The sequence below is a fragment of the Rattus norvegicus genome, chromosome 5 (genome assembly GCF_021556685.1).
Source record: "Rattus norvegicus strain SHRSP/BbbUtx chromosome 5, alternate assembly SHRSP_T2T, whole genome shotgun sequence".
In the NCBI taxonomy this organism is placed as follows: domain Eukaryota; kingdom Metazoa; phylum Chordata; class Mammalia; order Rodentia; family Muridae; genus Rattus; species Rattus norvegicus.
In genome coordinates this window covers 103,122,416-103,136,824 of record NC_141538.1, presented here as the reverse complement: position 1 = coordinate 103,136,824, position 14,409 = coordinate 103,122,416, and the positions used below count along the sequence as shown (strand labels likewise).

Genomic DNA, 14,409 nt, shown 5'->3' with positions numbered 1-14,409 from the left:
AGTGAAGCTGACTAAGCTCTTGGGAGCCCAGAAGAGCATTAGTCTGAGAAGTTGGACACCGAGTTATTTATTTACACTGTTGGCCTGCCTTCCTGCCCTTTCAGTAGCACACGTGTACCACCTTGTTTCTGTGCTTGTGCTTGTGCATGTTTCTTACCTTGTTTCTGTTTTTGTATTGTTTTGTATTTGTTCATGTTTATTACCCTGTTTTTGTATTGTCTTGGTATTTATTACCATGTATTTGTAGTTTGTACTGTTACTTGTTTATGTTTATTACTGTGTATTTGTTTATATTTATCGACTTGTTTTTGCATCCCATATTGTATTTGTATTTATAGTGCTCACCCTATAAAGAGCTTGGTTATCCCTCAAGGCTTACCCACTCACACTCACCGCACTGCAGTGGAAGCAAAGGCTTCTGGAAGGATCTGAATCTCAGCAACTTCTTGGTAAGTGCGTTATGCACCTGTATTAAGGAAGGTTTTACACAGCATGGCTTTAAAAGCAAAAGAATTGTTTCTCTCTCTTCTTTTGCATCATTTTAAATTTCTCTTTATTGCCCTTCCCTATACCCACTTTGCGCTTCTGCTCTTGTAATTTCCCCCTTCTTTTCCACCCTGCTACCCAAGTTGGGAAGATTGGCGATGTTGTAAGAACATCCGTGTGGAACGGACTCATGTCTTTTATCAGAGTGAACAATGCAGTTCACGATCACCCTGTGGTACATGTCTACCATCAGGTGCCTCGTGTTCCTTTCTTCCCATACCTTCTCTTGTCTCCCCCACCCCACCCTCAAACAACCCCTTGTGTTTTTGTGTCTTTGGGTTTGCACTCCCTTTGGCTTTGGGCTAAGTTTCAACAAGTCTCCACATGCGGTTTCCCACAGTGAGGTCCTGCTCCAACTTCTCAATGATGGTTCCTTGAGAAGTTCAGAGTGTGGACTGCTTTTCCCTCTGGTGGGAGCAACACACATGGGATCTGTTTCTTATATAGGTGTTAAGCAACTAGCTACAAGAATTATGGTTGAGGGGTTGGGGATTTAGCTCAGTGGTAGAGCGCTTGCCTAGAAAGCGCAAGACCCTGAGTTCAGTCCCCAGCTCCGGGGGAAAAAAAAAAAAAGAATCGTGGTTGAGAGGGTACCTCGATGATGCATACCTGACTGGCAGACAAGAAATACTTCACACAAATGAAGAGCTAAGTGGGTGTTTTTTTTTGTTTGTTTGTTTGTTTGTTTTACAAGTTAGACTCCTAGAATCTAGATTCATTCTTGTGTCTTTTCCTTTAAATACTAAGACAAAAGTTCAAAAGGGCCAGTCCCCTCCCCCACCCCTTCTCGGAGCTGAGTGTGACCTCTGAATTTGAATATAGACCTTTCAGGAAAAAAGGTGCAGGGAAAGGTGTGTTTAAAGAGTCTGTGAGTGTGTATGTGTTACTGCAGCATGAGCCTTTGTGCACGAGTGTCAGAGTGAATCCCTGCCTCTTGTGTGTGTGTGTGTGTGTGTGTGTGTGTGTGTGTGTGTGTGTGTGTATGCTGCTGTCGGGAGAGACTGCTTCAGCTCAGCCAGGGCTAATAGTGAGGAAGGAAGCTGGGAAGAGAAGCACCCGACCCATTAACAAAGGCTCAGTCCCTGCTGACCAACCAGCAGAAGGGATGGGAGCTGAGGCTCCCCGCCAGGGAGGTCGGGCTCCCTGCAAACAGTTGCAGGCATCCTTGCCACGCCTTCCTTAACACGCCCTTCTCTAGGGAGTCCAGAAACTTGGCGCTGGGGGAAGTAAGTTTTCAGAGCCACCGCAGCGGTACTGGAGGAGCCCTGCAAACGTGTTTGGGAACTCCAATTCTCTACCTATTTGTGTTGTATGGGTTAATGGATTTTTAGTACAAACAAAGCCTAAACTCAGCTGTCTTGAACGACTGGAATTTCAGCTCTCCTCCTTGGATGGGATGTTTTTGCTTCCTCTTCCTCTGACCACTCTTTAAGCCTGACTACCAAGTTGGCGTCCAGCCTTCCACTTCCAAAGGTGGTCAGCTCTTGGCTTGGAAAGGAAACCACTACCTGTAAGTACCTGCTTCCTGCGATTGTCTGCTCTCGGCTGCGAAGGCTCAGTTAGCAGAGCGTCCCAGAGGTGGGCAGCTGTGAGCAGCAGTGAGTGAAGGCTGCCTGGCAGCTGGCAAAACTTTAACTCTGTTAACTCAGAAGGCGGGCACTTGCATGTTACCAAACCAAATACCAGGGATGGAATTGGCCTCCCCGCCTCCACCCAACTTCTGATTCCACCCGCAGGGGCACTCATTAAGGAAATAACCGCTTTACATTTTTGCGAAAATTTCCCCGAAGTTAGAGTATTTATTTTCTCTCAGCTAAAAGGAATGGCAAGAAGAAAAGATGCGAAACTAACGGACAGATAATATCCCCAGGGTCTAAAGATCTAGATTATGGGTGGTCTCTGGGAACCTTTGCACTGCCTAATTACATTGGGATATGCTGTTTTAAAGTGCGAGTCTTGTTTTGTAGTGATGAAAGGCAGTACCAGGGAGGCAGAGTCGTTGTTCTGAAGTGAGCTTGCTCTTTAGGCTGAACTGTGGTCCACAGACTTCAGTAAGTGAATAATTTGGCAAAGTTTTCATCCAGGTCACAGAAATCACTCTCAAGTCATTTAGTTTTAGTTTCTGGGTTCTGGTCTGTTTTGTTTACTATGGCTTTCCGTGTTGATGAGTGTTGTACATTACAGAGCTTAGAAAGAGCATTTCAAGGGCTAGTTAGTGTTTGTGGGTGGGAATGTTGCCGGAGGGATTAACCTTTTCAGGGCTGCTTTGAGGACCCAAGGAGAGAACCAGCTGTTCTCCCAGCTTCTGCTCTGGAAAATCACGACCTTCCTGGATCTTCCAAAGCTTGAGAAGTTTCATGTTAGGATCTCCGTGAGATCTCTGTGAGCCTGTCCACTTGATAAAATGCCTTTTTGTGTAATTTTAGACACAGCTGCTCTTACTCTTAATTCTGGATTCTCAAAACTTAATGTAGATAAGAATCTAGGCTAGTTTGGTCATTCATCTGCAGGAGGATCACAAGTTCAAGCCTAGCTTGGGCAGCATAGCAAGACTGTCTTAGGAGGAGACTGGGAGGAGAGAGAGAGAGAGAGAGAGAGAGAGAGAGAGAGAGAGAGAGAGAGAGAGAGAGAGAGAGAGCACAGAGAGTCAGAGACAGATAGAGACAGAGAGACAGAGACAGACAGAGACAGGCTGACTCCTTTGAAACTTGGTGAGAAGATAGATTTTTAGTTCCTACCATCAAAGGTTTTTAGACCCAATAAGGGGAAAGGGATCTCCTCAGGTCAATCTGCTGTAAGTGACACAGCACTTGAGCTAGCTTTCTGTATACTGTTCTTGGCAGTTAAGTTTTTGTCATGCACTTGGTTAATATCAAACCTCATGTCCAGGTAGTAAGCTCAAGCTTAATTGATTGCTGACCATGCCTTGGATGCAACATAACCTTGCATTCTTGAGTGCCAAACCAGGGTTTCCTAACCAGATCTCTCACCTCCTTTCCCCCTGGTCTACCTCTCTGTTGCCATGAGTGAAAGTGGTTTGTATGCAGGTCATGGGATACCACAGTGTTAGGCAAAGCTGGTCTTGGAAACTTCCTTTCTTGGATGCTATTCACTCTCTGGAGATGCTGTGATGCTGGACAAGCCGGGCTGAGTGAAGCTGGATTTCTTGGAAGAGTGCTGGAGTCTATTCCTAAAAACTGAGTTTGTCTTAGGCCAACTCCCAGTGACGGAACATGAAGTGGCTCTTCACGCTGCAGCCCTCCTGTGACAACATGTGGAAACCAGCACAGCCTCCAAACCCATCTGCATTTTATGGCACTCAGTATTACAGTAGAAAGTAAGCAGAGTGGGCTAATCAAGGCCCCTTTCCTGTTCTCTCTGCATGCCAGGCACAGTCTTGTTCTGAAGCATTCCAACACGAACCATACAAATGGCTGTATACGGTTATGGTGTGGTCAGGATCCTTGCCCTCACAACGTTTGCCGTCTGAGCCTTAGACCAGCTACCTGAATGCCCCAAACCCCCTTCCTCTGTTAATAAAACCACGTAGGTCCACTGAGTTTCCTCTTTTCTCTTCCATACTGGGGTCAAAAGCCAACTCCTACTTACGAGCTGCACATCCAGCCTGAAGTGTGGATATTGTTCTAACATTAACTGGCTCCGACTTCTAGAGGCAGACGAAAAGTATGAAATCTGTTTGTGGGGTAGGTAGGCATGAAGATTTATTTTTAGCACTTTTCTTTAAAAATCTTAATTGTATCTTCTAAATTTTACTCTCACAAAGACTAGGATCACTCGTGTATGGAGTTAGACAAGTGTCACCTTATCAAAGCACAACCAGTCCTTTCCAGGGGATCAAGTAACTCCCTAGAAAAGCTCTCTTTCTGGGCCAGGTCACACAGGAGGGTACTCTCTTATCTTGTCTGAATCTGATGTTGCTCCCTCTTGAGAGAGCTGGGTGGTCTGAACAGGGCTTGTGACTTCCATGGCACACAGCTTGCAACCTGACCCTTCCATTCAAGTGACTCCATTGCTTTTGTGCAACTTGGTGAGAGACTCAAACAGAAGCCTTTGAGGTGTGGGGGTGGGGGAGCTGGGAGGTTACTAAAAGCAAACAGAATCCCTACTCCCAGATGGAATCTTGGTTGTCTATACTTTGTCTGTGATGTGCTTTACCTCCGTGACTGCAGCACTATTTCAAAGGGCTTTAAAACCTTGCCATCGAGATAGGAGAGGGCTGTGCACTGCATCACTGACTTCAGGCTGAGCACTGGGCTTTTACAATGTCAGCACACACTTCACAGTATTCCTGCCCCTTGTTGGTAAGTTTTTGCAGAAGGCAAACATAGTTGGCCATTTTGTTTTTGTTTTTGTTTTCCTTTAGGCTCGCCTGTTTTCATAGGGTTGGTGATATTTGGGAATGTGTACTAAAAGATCCGTACAAACTCCTTCCTGTTGGGCATCATCCGATGGCTTCTCAGGTCGCATGTCATTTGCAATCTCAGCTTTATTCTCCTGTCTGGCCCCTTGAGACAGGGAGGAGATAATCACTCTGGGGCTAACACTGGGCCAATACCCTGGGACTCAGCTCTGCTTTCTCTCAAACATTATCTGCTGCTCAGTGCTTGCAGATGCTCTGCTGTCTTCACTTGAAATAAGGAATCACACCTCTGTCTCCTGAGACCCACGCCTTGGGATCTCATCCTGGGGTCTGCCTTCTTCTTTAGCACAACAATTCTTCCATTTGTTAGCAATAGATCAGCAGTGTTGTAAAATGAGGAGACTTCAGAAGTTTGGCCCAAATGTGGAAAAGCTGTTGAACATGCCCTGCTTCCTGTCAGGCCCCAGAAGCCTGGTTTGTCTTTCCTGTGTAAGCAAAGGCCCTACTTCCTGGACAGTGCAGCAGCAATGTTTCATTCTGTCTCATACGTGCTCCCCTCTATGATAACATCGTAGATGCTCCTGCTTCAATCTATAAACCAGAAGATAACACTAATACAAGGGCCATCCCAACAGGTTACAAGTAATTTACAACCCAGGCTACAATGACACTTTCGTCAAGCTGACCTGGAGAGTAGAATAAATTGAGGGCATTAACTCTTCCCTTGCTGGATGATTACATATGGTCCATGGCATGCCCATTTTCAGTGATGAATTCTTCTTTGAGAGAGGGATCATATGAAGAAGGCTGGAAGGAAGGAAAAGTGTGGTGAACTGCATAACAGAGTGGAAAATAAAAGTGAAATACAAGATGTTGATTTCTTCAGATCCCTCCACTAGCACACCACTGTGTTGGGTACCATCTCTGGCTGACGGCCTGGTTCTTTCTTGTTTCTTCTCTGGTTTGAGCTGCCTGAAACAGGTCCATGAACAAATATGAGATTGGTGTTGAAGATTAAAGGCAGTGGGACCGCCACAAAGACACCGTTGTGACTCTTTTGGATTCCAGAATTCGAGAAGTGTATTAGTAGTTTCAGATAAATGTACAAGGGGCTGGATAATTTTGCTACTTTCCATTTTGTTCTGTTGTAGCAACTGTTTCAGTATCAGGAATAACCGATTGCTTGAGAATTTGAAACCCTGGGGTCACAGCATCCTAAATCAGTAAGTGAAAAGACAAAGCCATTGAGACACGAAGAGCATGGTCTCCCTCCTCTCCTCCCCTACTGACACTATTTTTCACAGCTCTGATGCTTCTTTGGGGTCATTTATTCAATGGATACTTGTTGAGTTTCTCTGTACAACACCCAGTGCCCACCCTGGAGAAACTTAAGTGAGCAGACAACTTCTGGCCTTTATCTTGCAGATGCTTACAAGCCAGAGGAGAAGAGAGAAACATTAAAAAGGCTTCAATAGTGATGAAAAGCCCATAGTGATACAGAGCTGATGGATTCTACCTGAGCAGGTAAAGCTGCTCCAGGAGAGAGAGACCTGGGAGGAAACAGAGCACGATTTAGCCAGTGAGTGGGGCAGTGGGGACTTGGGCAGTTGGGAAGAGAAGCTTCACAGACTAGAGAGACTCAGGAGCTGACGTGGTGAGTTTAATGAAGGGCAGAAGAGAGGTTTGACCAGCTGGTCGGTGGCCAGGAGATGGTGGTACAAGAACAGCCTGAGTGGAGGGAAGAGAAAACATCAATCTCACACCCCAAAGGGAATCCACAACGCACACAATCCTGGCTCCATTCCTCTGATAAAAACCTGAGCCCTTCTCATGTCTGGGGGCAGTGAGGGAAGTAGGTGGAGCCTTCCCCTGCTTTCCCTGCTTCTTTATCCTACAGACATGGTAAGGTTGCCTTCCTCAAATAACTGAAGGCACCCCCCTCCAATTACTCTCCAAACAGGCCTGCTTTTGCTCATACATATGCAATTAATTTTGGAGACATAGAGTTACATATTTTTGCATATTGAAAGCTAATGCACTGGCTTGAATCCATCATTCCAACCTCGGGTTATCAAGGCTGTGAATCTAGATTATGTCCTCAGTGACAGCAGTCAGCCCTCAAGGATTTGCGCTGTCTGTGAGCTGGATAAGTTTGTCACCAGATAAAGTGAACAAAAGAGCCATGAAGAACGGGGATGATCTCTCTCTCTCTCTCTCTCTCTCTCTCTCTCTCTCTCTCTGCCTCTCTCTTTCTCTCTCTCTCTTCCTCCCTCCCCCTCTCTGTGTGCATTCCTCCTTCTTTCTTCTCTTTCTTTAAAAAAAAAAGAAACTAGTTACAGTGTCTTTGTAACCTGCCAGTATCATGCCAGTATCTAACTTGCATCACGTGTTTTCTGGTTCTGACAAAAGCGTTAAAGACCCAGGAACTATTGACTTAATTTCTCAGCCTATTCATTGCACTATGATCTGCCACAGACAGCTCTGTCCCCCCTGCCTTCAAAACTCATAGACAAATACATAGCACCGGGTGAATACCTTGTGATGGGTTTAAGTAAATTTATGGTCTTCTACAATGGCAGACAGAATATCTTTGCAAGGGGGGCCAATCAAGTTTTCGAGCATGCCAGGGGAGCCATTCACTTGTGTTAGCACATGTGAAGGATTTCAGTGAGAGTGGAAGCAGTGATATCACAGTTGGTATAAAACTGGGCCCTTAATGAACTCAACATCATTTAAGGCTGTGCGGCGTGAGGACCAGCAGTTAAAGCCTTAACAATCCTTTGCAAATTGCCGAGCCAATAGCCCTCTCCCTTGCCCTCTTTACCTTTGCTCACTTAGCAGCCTCTTCTTTCAGTGTGTTCTCCATCTTATGGAACTGAACGGAACGAGACAACTGCTTGCCACATGTCAAGGAGTGTGACTTGGATCTGCTGCCTGCGGCTTCTGCTGACTTAGTGTCTGCTTTCATACAATGGATCTGAATGAGGCCACACAGTGTTTATTGAAATGATTTGACTTAAATATGAAAGTAGCCGGGGCTCTAAGCCTTTAGTTTGTGGGATGAGAAAAATAGCTGCTGTGGGAGGCGATTCAAAGTTGACCGGAAGATTCTGCATCAGTCAAGGGTGGGAGTTGAGTGGCCACTTGACTATTTTAAATAGCAAAGGGCCTGATAGGATGTCCCGCCTCCTCTTCACCCCTTGTTTGCCTTGTAGCCAGGCTGTAACCACTACCTTCTGGTGTTAGCTGGTCTTCCAGATTGTTAAGACACTATGGAGAAATGAGCTAAATGAAGCCCTTACGGGCATGAAGCTCCATTTGTATAACCTGCTCACAGTGTGTTCTGGACTTGGTGTTTGGCTACAGGCTGGGGGCTCAGGGAAATTTCCTCAAGCAAGACTTCTGACTAGCTTTGTACTTTTTTTGTATTATCTTTCAAGAGCCCCAGATGGAACCCATTTCATCTTTCTCATTTGGCCATAAAACCCATGTGGTGCTGATTTGACGGCTCCAGCGAGGAGGGAGCAGCGCCTGGTGCCACAGTGTGTGGCGCCCTGTGTACCATTTTGTGTTACAGATGGTCTGTGGCCTCAATCATTGATGGTTGATGAACTGCTTTATTAGGAACTATGGTCTTCATTTGCTCTCCCAATGAAGAGACATTTCCTGATCTGTGGCTATGTGAGTTCCTTTGGTGTTAGGTCCAGGAGAGCACATGGAAATCACAGCCTGTGGGAAATACTGGTAGGAAGATTCTGGGTCCTAAGTCCTGTCTTCCCTACTCCAGTGTTTACGGACAGTGAACCCAGCGAATGATGACAACTATGTGAGCCCATGGCATGGAGCTGTAGTCACACTGCTTTTTATGGAAGACTGGCGCTCACAGGCTGTCTGGTGTGACCTCGTGCATGGCTGAATTGTGAGCCCTGGTGCTTGAGAGATCTGAAATTGGGACTTCAAGACAGAAGACTTTAGGGCGATGTATTAGTGAAGAGTGCAGGTGCTGGTGTGTGAGCAGTTGAGAATTTCTGTTAATTAAAACAATAATAACTACAACAAAAGCTGTACAGTGAGGCTGAGAAAGCTCAAACGACACGTTAATTTATTTTACAGGTTGAAATTCTTCCCACAGAGAAAAAGTGAGTTTAGCTAACACCTATACTCAGTACATATTCATCTATGAAATGTCTACAGAGAGATGATCTAAATAGCACATGTTCCTATCACCATGGTTTGTATTAATATAAGAAACACACTTTATTAAGAGTAGGAATTAACCCCTTCTTCTCCTTCAAAAGATTTGCCTTTCTTGTTGTTTTTGACTAGATCAGAACAGGTTATTTTCCTCAAGCAGAAGGCTGAGGATAACAAAGTGGATAAGACTGAGGTCCACGAGCAGGTTAAAGCACGTTCTAAGGGAGTGTAGGAAAATTTCAGTATCTCACTGAAGAATCTTCGAGAAGTAATTAGTACCTAAGAAACAGAGGGCAATTACACTTCGTATGTAGTTTTTAATTTATAGACTCAAAGGTCTTAGGTTCATTTTGGCATGGAGCTGATAACAGAGCAGGTAGACCTTTAGTTCTAAGACTTTTAAACGATTATTTTGTCAGACATGATTATAAGGACACTTACTGAATCCAACTATACCCATTTCCATTTCATCTTGAAATTACAGGTTGAAACTCTTTCCACAGACAGAGAGTAAGGTGCATGGGCTAATACCTTGCACTTAGTACAGATCCGTGTACGGACTCTGTCTACAAAGAGAGACAAGCTAGAGTGTGATACCTCACACATTGTCATCATGGCTTATCCTCCCATATACTGTGGGAAAATAAAGTAAGGGAAATCATTAGCCCTGTGAGTAATTAAGCTTATTGTTTGTGTGTTTGAGTGTCTGAACGTGTGTGTGCGTGTGTGTATGTGTGTGTCTGAACGTGTGTGTGTGTGCATGCGTGTGTGTGTGTGTGTGTGTGTATACACATACATCCTTTGTCTTTCAAGATTCACAGCGAGTGACTGAGTTAAATAAACTAGGAGTAACATAAAATTCTAGTTAAACTTTGGCTGATTTCTTTCATTTTAGGTTTTTTTCCCCCCCTGTCAGATTGCTAATTCCAGAAGCTACCATAAACTTTTTGTTATATCTTCCACAGGGAATGGCTAGCTATCGTGCTCAGGGAAAGCTAATCCTGATGATGTCACATTTGACGCTTCCCTTCCTTCTCTGTCTAAGTCTTTCATTTCCCTGCTCTCTGCACCAGCCCTGTGCAGTCATCTCACACCCGGGCTGGTGCTGATGCTGCAGCTCTGCCTGCTTTCTTTACTCTGACCCAGAGACACCCTAATTGGGAGGTTTTCTCAGACCCAAGAGCCTGACTGCAGTCTTCGGATGCTAAAGCTTCTTTTGCTTCTTTTACCTCTTCTTATACCTATGCTGTTTTCTGTCATTCGTAGTCATGGTTCTCCAGAACAGGTTCTTCATTAGAGTCGCCTGGATTTTTTTTTTTTTTAAATTAAGAGGTCTGAGCTCTACCGAGAGAAATTAAACCAGAAACACTGACAAATGATGCTCCGTCACTTGTGACACAAAGCTAGAGATGGGGCTTGTCAGGCCTGGGCAGTTGCAGGGTTTTCTTTTTTCTTAGTATGTTCCCGCTGTCAATAACAATGCAGGCTGACACAGGCCTTCACAGACCTGTCTGATTCCTTCAGGGCTGAGAGGTGAGTGGGGTTGAAACTTGGATGGTGATGAGTGTTTACTGTGTGGTCTGCCTACTTGGCGATTCTGAGTCAAGATGGTAAGAAGGGGGTCCTGGCATTGGCTGAGCTGGACAAAGCCAAACCCAGGAAGGGAGCCTCAGCACCACTGGTCAGCACTTGACAAGACAAGTGTGTCGGTGCGTTTTCCACAGGACTCTGTCATCCAGTGCTCGGCGACGCCACAGTGTGAACTGCATTTGTGTACCATTATACCCAGAGGGAATAATTCGTGCTTGCTAGCCAAACTGTGAGCAGGCCTTCACCTATTGGATGATTTATTTTAGGTTGTGTGTATGGGTATGCAGCTGTGTGGAGGTATATGCATGTGAGTGCAGTTGTCTATGGAGGCCAGAAGAAATCACTGGATTCTCTGGAACTGGAGTTCAGCCCAGTGTTGGTCCTGGGAACTCAACTTGGGTCCTCTGGAAGAGAAGCGAATGGCCTTAACCACTGAGCCACACTCCCAGCTCCTGGTTTTATTTTATGTGGTGTGTGTGTGTGTGTGTGTGTGTGTGTGTGTGTGTGTATTGTGTCCACATGTGTAGGGAGTTCAAAGGTCAACCTTAAGCATTAGTTCTTATTTAAGAGAGTCTGACTCAGCTCTGGCTGGCTGGCCCAGTGCTAGCTTGCATTCTTCTGTCTCTGCCTGCTTGTCTCACTGTAAGAGTGCTGGGACTACAGACATCACCATGCCGAGGTTTACATGGGTTCCTGGGGATAAGAACTCAGGACCTCATGCTTTCGTGGCAAGGTGCTCTACTCACTGAGCCATCTTTCCAGTTCCAGCATTTTGAATATAGGCTGTTTGTATCTTGAAGATGCCCAAAAATGTGTTGAGCCAAAAGTGCTCCATATTTCCTCTTACACTATTTCTGTCTGGTTTGCAGTTACCAGGCACACACCATGCCCCTGCATGCCTTTACTCCATTAGACAACGCATCAGACATTTGGGTTATTTTAGGTTTGTGACATTTGGGAGATTGACATCGGAGATCTTGCTTTTTGAGGAAGAAATTGAACCATTTTTAACTTTGCTGCCCAACACACTGCACCCTGTGCTCTCCATAGCCAGACTGTGCAAGGAGGCAGATTAAGTCTCACATTTCCTAATGCCATTAGGCTGGGGGAGCCACACTGCACACTGCGGCAGGGCCTGCATTAACCCATACTGGCACAGCTGTGCATTCCAGTGGGGTCAGCGTGGGGGCACGACCTGGGGCCAGTGAGACCTGATGGAGCTTATCAGGCACTTAGGTACAGATCCCTGAAATGGAAGGAGCTGTAAAACCTGCTAAAACCACAGCTGGCCCCCATACCCCAGGAATGAGATGGGTCAGCCTGCTCTATCTTGCCTTGTTCTTCTCTGTGTTGAGGGTCTAATGTTACTCAGGGACCAGAGGAGAATCCATTCAATTTAACTCACGAGACATGTTAAAAGATGACTTAATGGGTATGTGTTGTAGAAAAATTTAATCCCAAATCCTGGGTTTCTAACCTGCCTTTAACCATTGAGTTCCTGGATAAAAGATACACGCAACCTTTATATCTACAATATGCCTTAGTCATCACAAGAGCTGGGCACATATCGATCCTTATGCTATATTATGCCCATTTCCCAGTCAATAACCCCATTATCTAATTTGTCACGTTTCATCAGGGCTGCTCTTAACTCCAATTAGCCAACCTACATGGTCATTATTTTTTTGACTCAGTTGACTTTCTCCACCTTCTTCTCCTCTTTGTGGTTGTCCTCCAACCCCAAGCCTAGGAACCCTAGTAAACTACCTATGTCTGTTCTGCCCAGCTCTTGGCTCTCTGCATCTTTATTCACCAATCAGAAATAGTTTCACTTGGGTTTATGTACAGACTCTTTTGTCTCTGGGGCAACTGGGCCCTGGGAGCCTGCACGTGACATTATGATGCATAGCAACAGACCAAACCCCAACAGATGTTTTAAAGTTTACTAAACTTTGAATGGCTGGATAGACAGCTCAGTGTTTAAGAACATCTGCTGCTCTTACAGTGGACCAGGGTTCAGTTCTCAGCACCGCTCACAGCCATTCCTAACTCACTGCCAGGGGGTCTGTTGCCCTCCACAGCAGCAGGCCCACACATGGTCTACACGCGTCCAAGCAAGGAAAATACTCATACACACAAATACAAGTCTATTAAAATAATAAACGTTAGGCTTTGAAAAATGTTAGGTTAAAAAAAGTGAATGGAAAATGTAAAGTTCTCTGAAATCTCCCTAACCTTCACTTAGATTTCCATATTATTAACTTCTTGGGTCAGTGTGAGCACAAGTTTGCTGCAACGACCAAACCTCTGTTGTAAGTCCAGGCCATAGTTCACATTTGGATTCATTCTTAAGGAACATTCTGTGTGTTGACAAATGTTCAGTGACCTCTGTCCCTCACAACACACTGCTTAACATTTTTTTTTGAGTCAGGGTCTTATATAACCTGGGCTGGCTTCCTGTTCGCCATGCTGCTGTAGATGATGGCCGTGAACTTGTGATCCTGGAATTACAGGCATGGCGGCACGTCGGATTTATGGATTGCTGGGAAGTAAACTCAGGGCTTTCTTTCCAACCGAGCCACATTCCCAGCCCTACAGTGCTCATTTTAAAACTAACTTTTAGAAAAGCTTTCTTTAGGAGCTTGGGATAAAGAGGAGAAGGAAGGGAACTAATCTTGATTGACCCTTGACTTACTTGCATACACGTGTGTATGTGTGCGTGCACACTTGTGTGCATGTGACTACGCAGGCTTTAATTGACATGCAGAGATATTACCACACTTAATTGTTTTATACCCATGAAAGGTATTGATTGTGCTTTTCCTGGCTTCCATGGTGTCTTTCCAATTGGTTGCAACAGAGAGGGGATAGATCCTCTCTCACTCCCAGGTTTTAGTAATGTCAGATCAGCAGTTTATTTACGGTTTTCTTAATTATTAAGAACAGCTAGCAGAGCACAGTGGCACTCATCCTGTAGTCTCAGTTCTCAGGAGCCTATAGCACAGGAATCATAACTTGAGGCCAGTTTGGGCTACATACTGAGACTCTCAGGGGGAAAAAGAGAGGGAAATAGAAATAAAGAAAACGTTAAAGCTGAAGACTTCTTCAAAACTGAAGCGCTCAAGCCTCCTGCAGGGAAGAGCATCATTAGAGCTCTGTTGAGTCTGTCAGTTTAAGAACTGACTCCTTTGCTCAGCCCCACCATGGAGGGCACTGGCTTTTTTTATTATCATATGTTAATTACACGAATAGATTGCCTTATAACATTTTTATACATACACATAATCATTTCAATCACGTACATCTCCCCTATTACCCTGTCTGGTCCTCATCCCTGCTCGCTGACCCTCTTCCCTTTCTAATGAACCACCTATGTTTTGTTTTCGTTTTTGTTGCCCTGATGAGCTTCATGAGACTTGTTTATAAGAGTGCGGAAGAGGGTTTGTTTACAGAAGCAAGGGCACCTTACTAATGGCTACACCACTGAAGAAAATGTCTCTCCTTCCCCCATTAACACCATTAACCATTAACACGCATAAATCCTCAAGGAAGAGTAGACCCTGTGAATCTCTCCTCCTTTATTGACAGGATGCCGATAAGCCCAGTATCCTTGTGCAGATGCTAGGTTGGTAATCCCAGCTGCCCTGAGCTTAAGCCTGGAAGAGCCATGCCATGCCTGGAAGTTAGTGTTCTACAAC

At 45.1% G+C, this 14,409-nt stretch overlaps 1 protein-coding gene across 1 annotated transcript in view; it reads left to right on the top strand.

The window, feature by feature from the left end:
- Positions 1–1,792: 1,792 nt before the first annotated feature.
- The window catches only part of Frem1 (Fras1 related extracellular matrix 1), a 149,481-nt gene continuing 136,864 nt past the window's right edge, over positions 1,793–14,409 (top strand). The window contains 1 exon segment of the mRNA NM_001411535.1: positions 1,793–2,056. The gene's annotated coding sequence lies outside the window, so the exon portion shown is untranslated.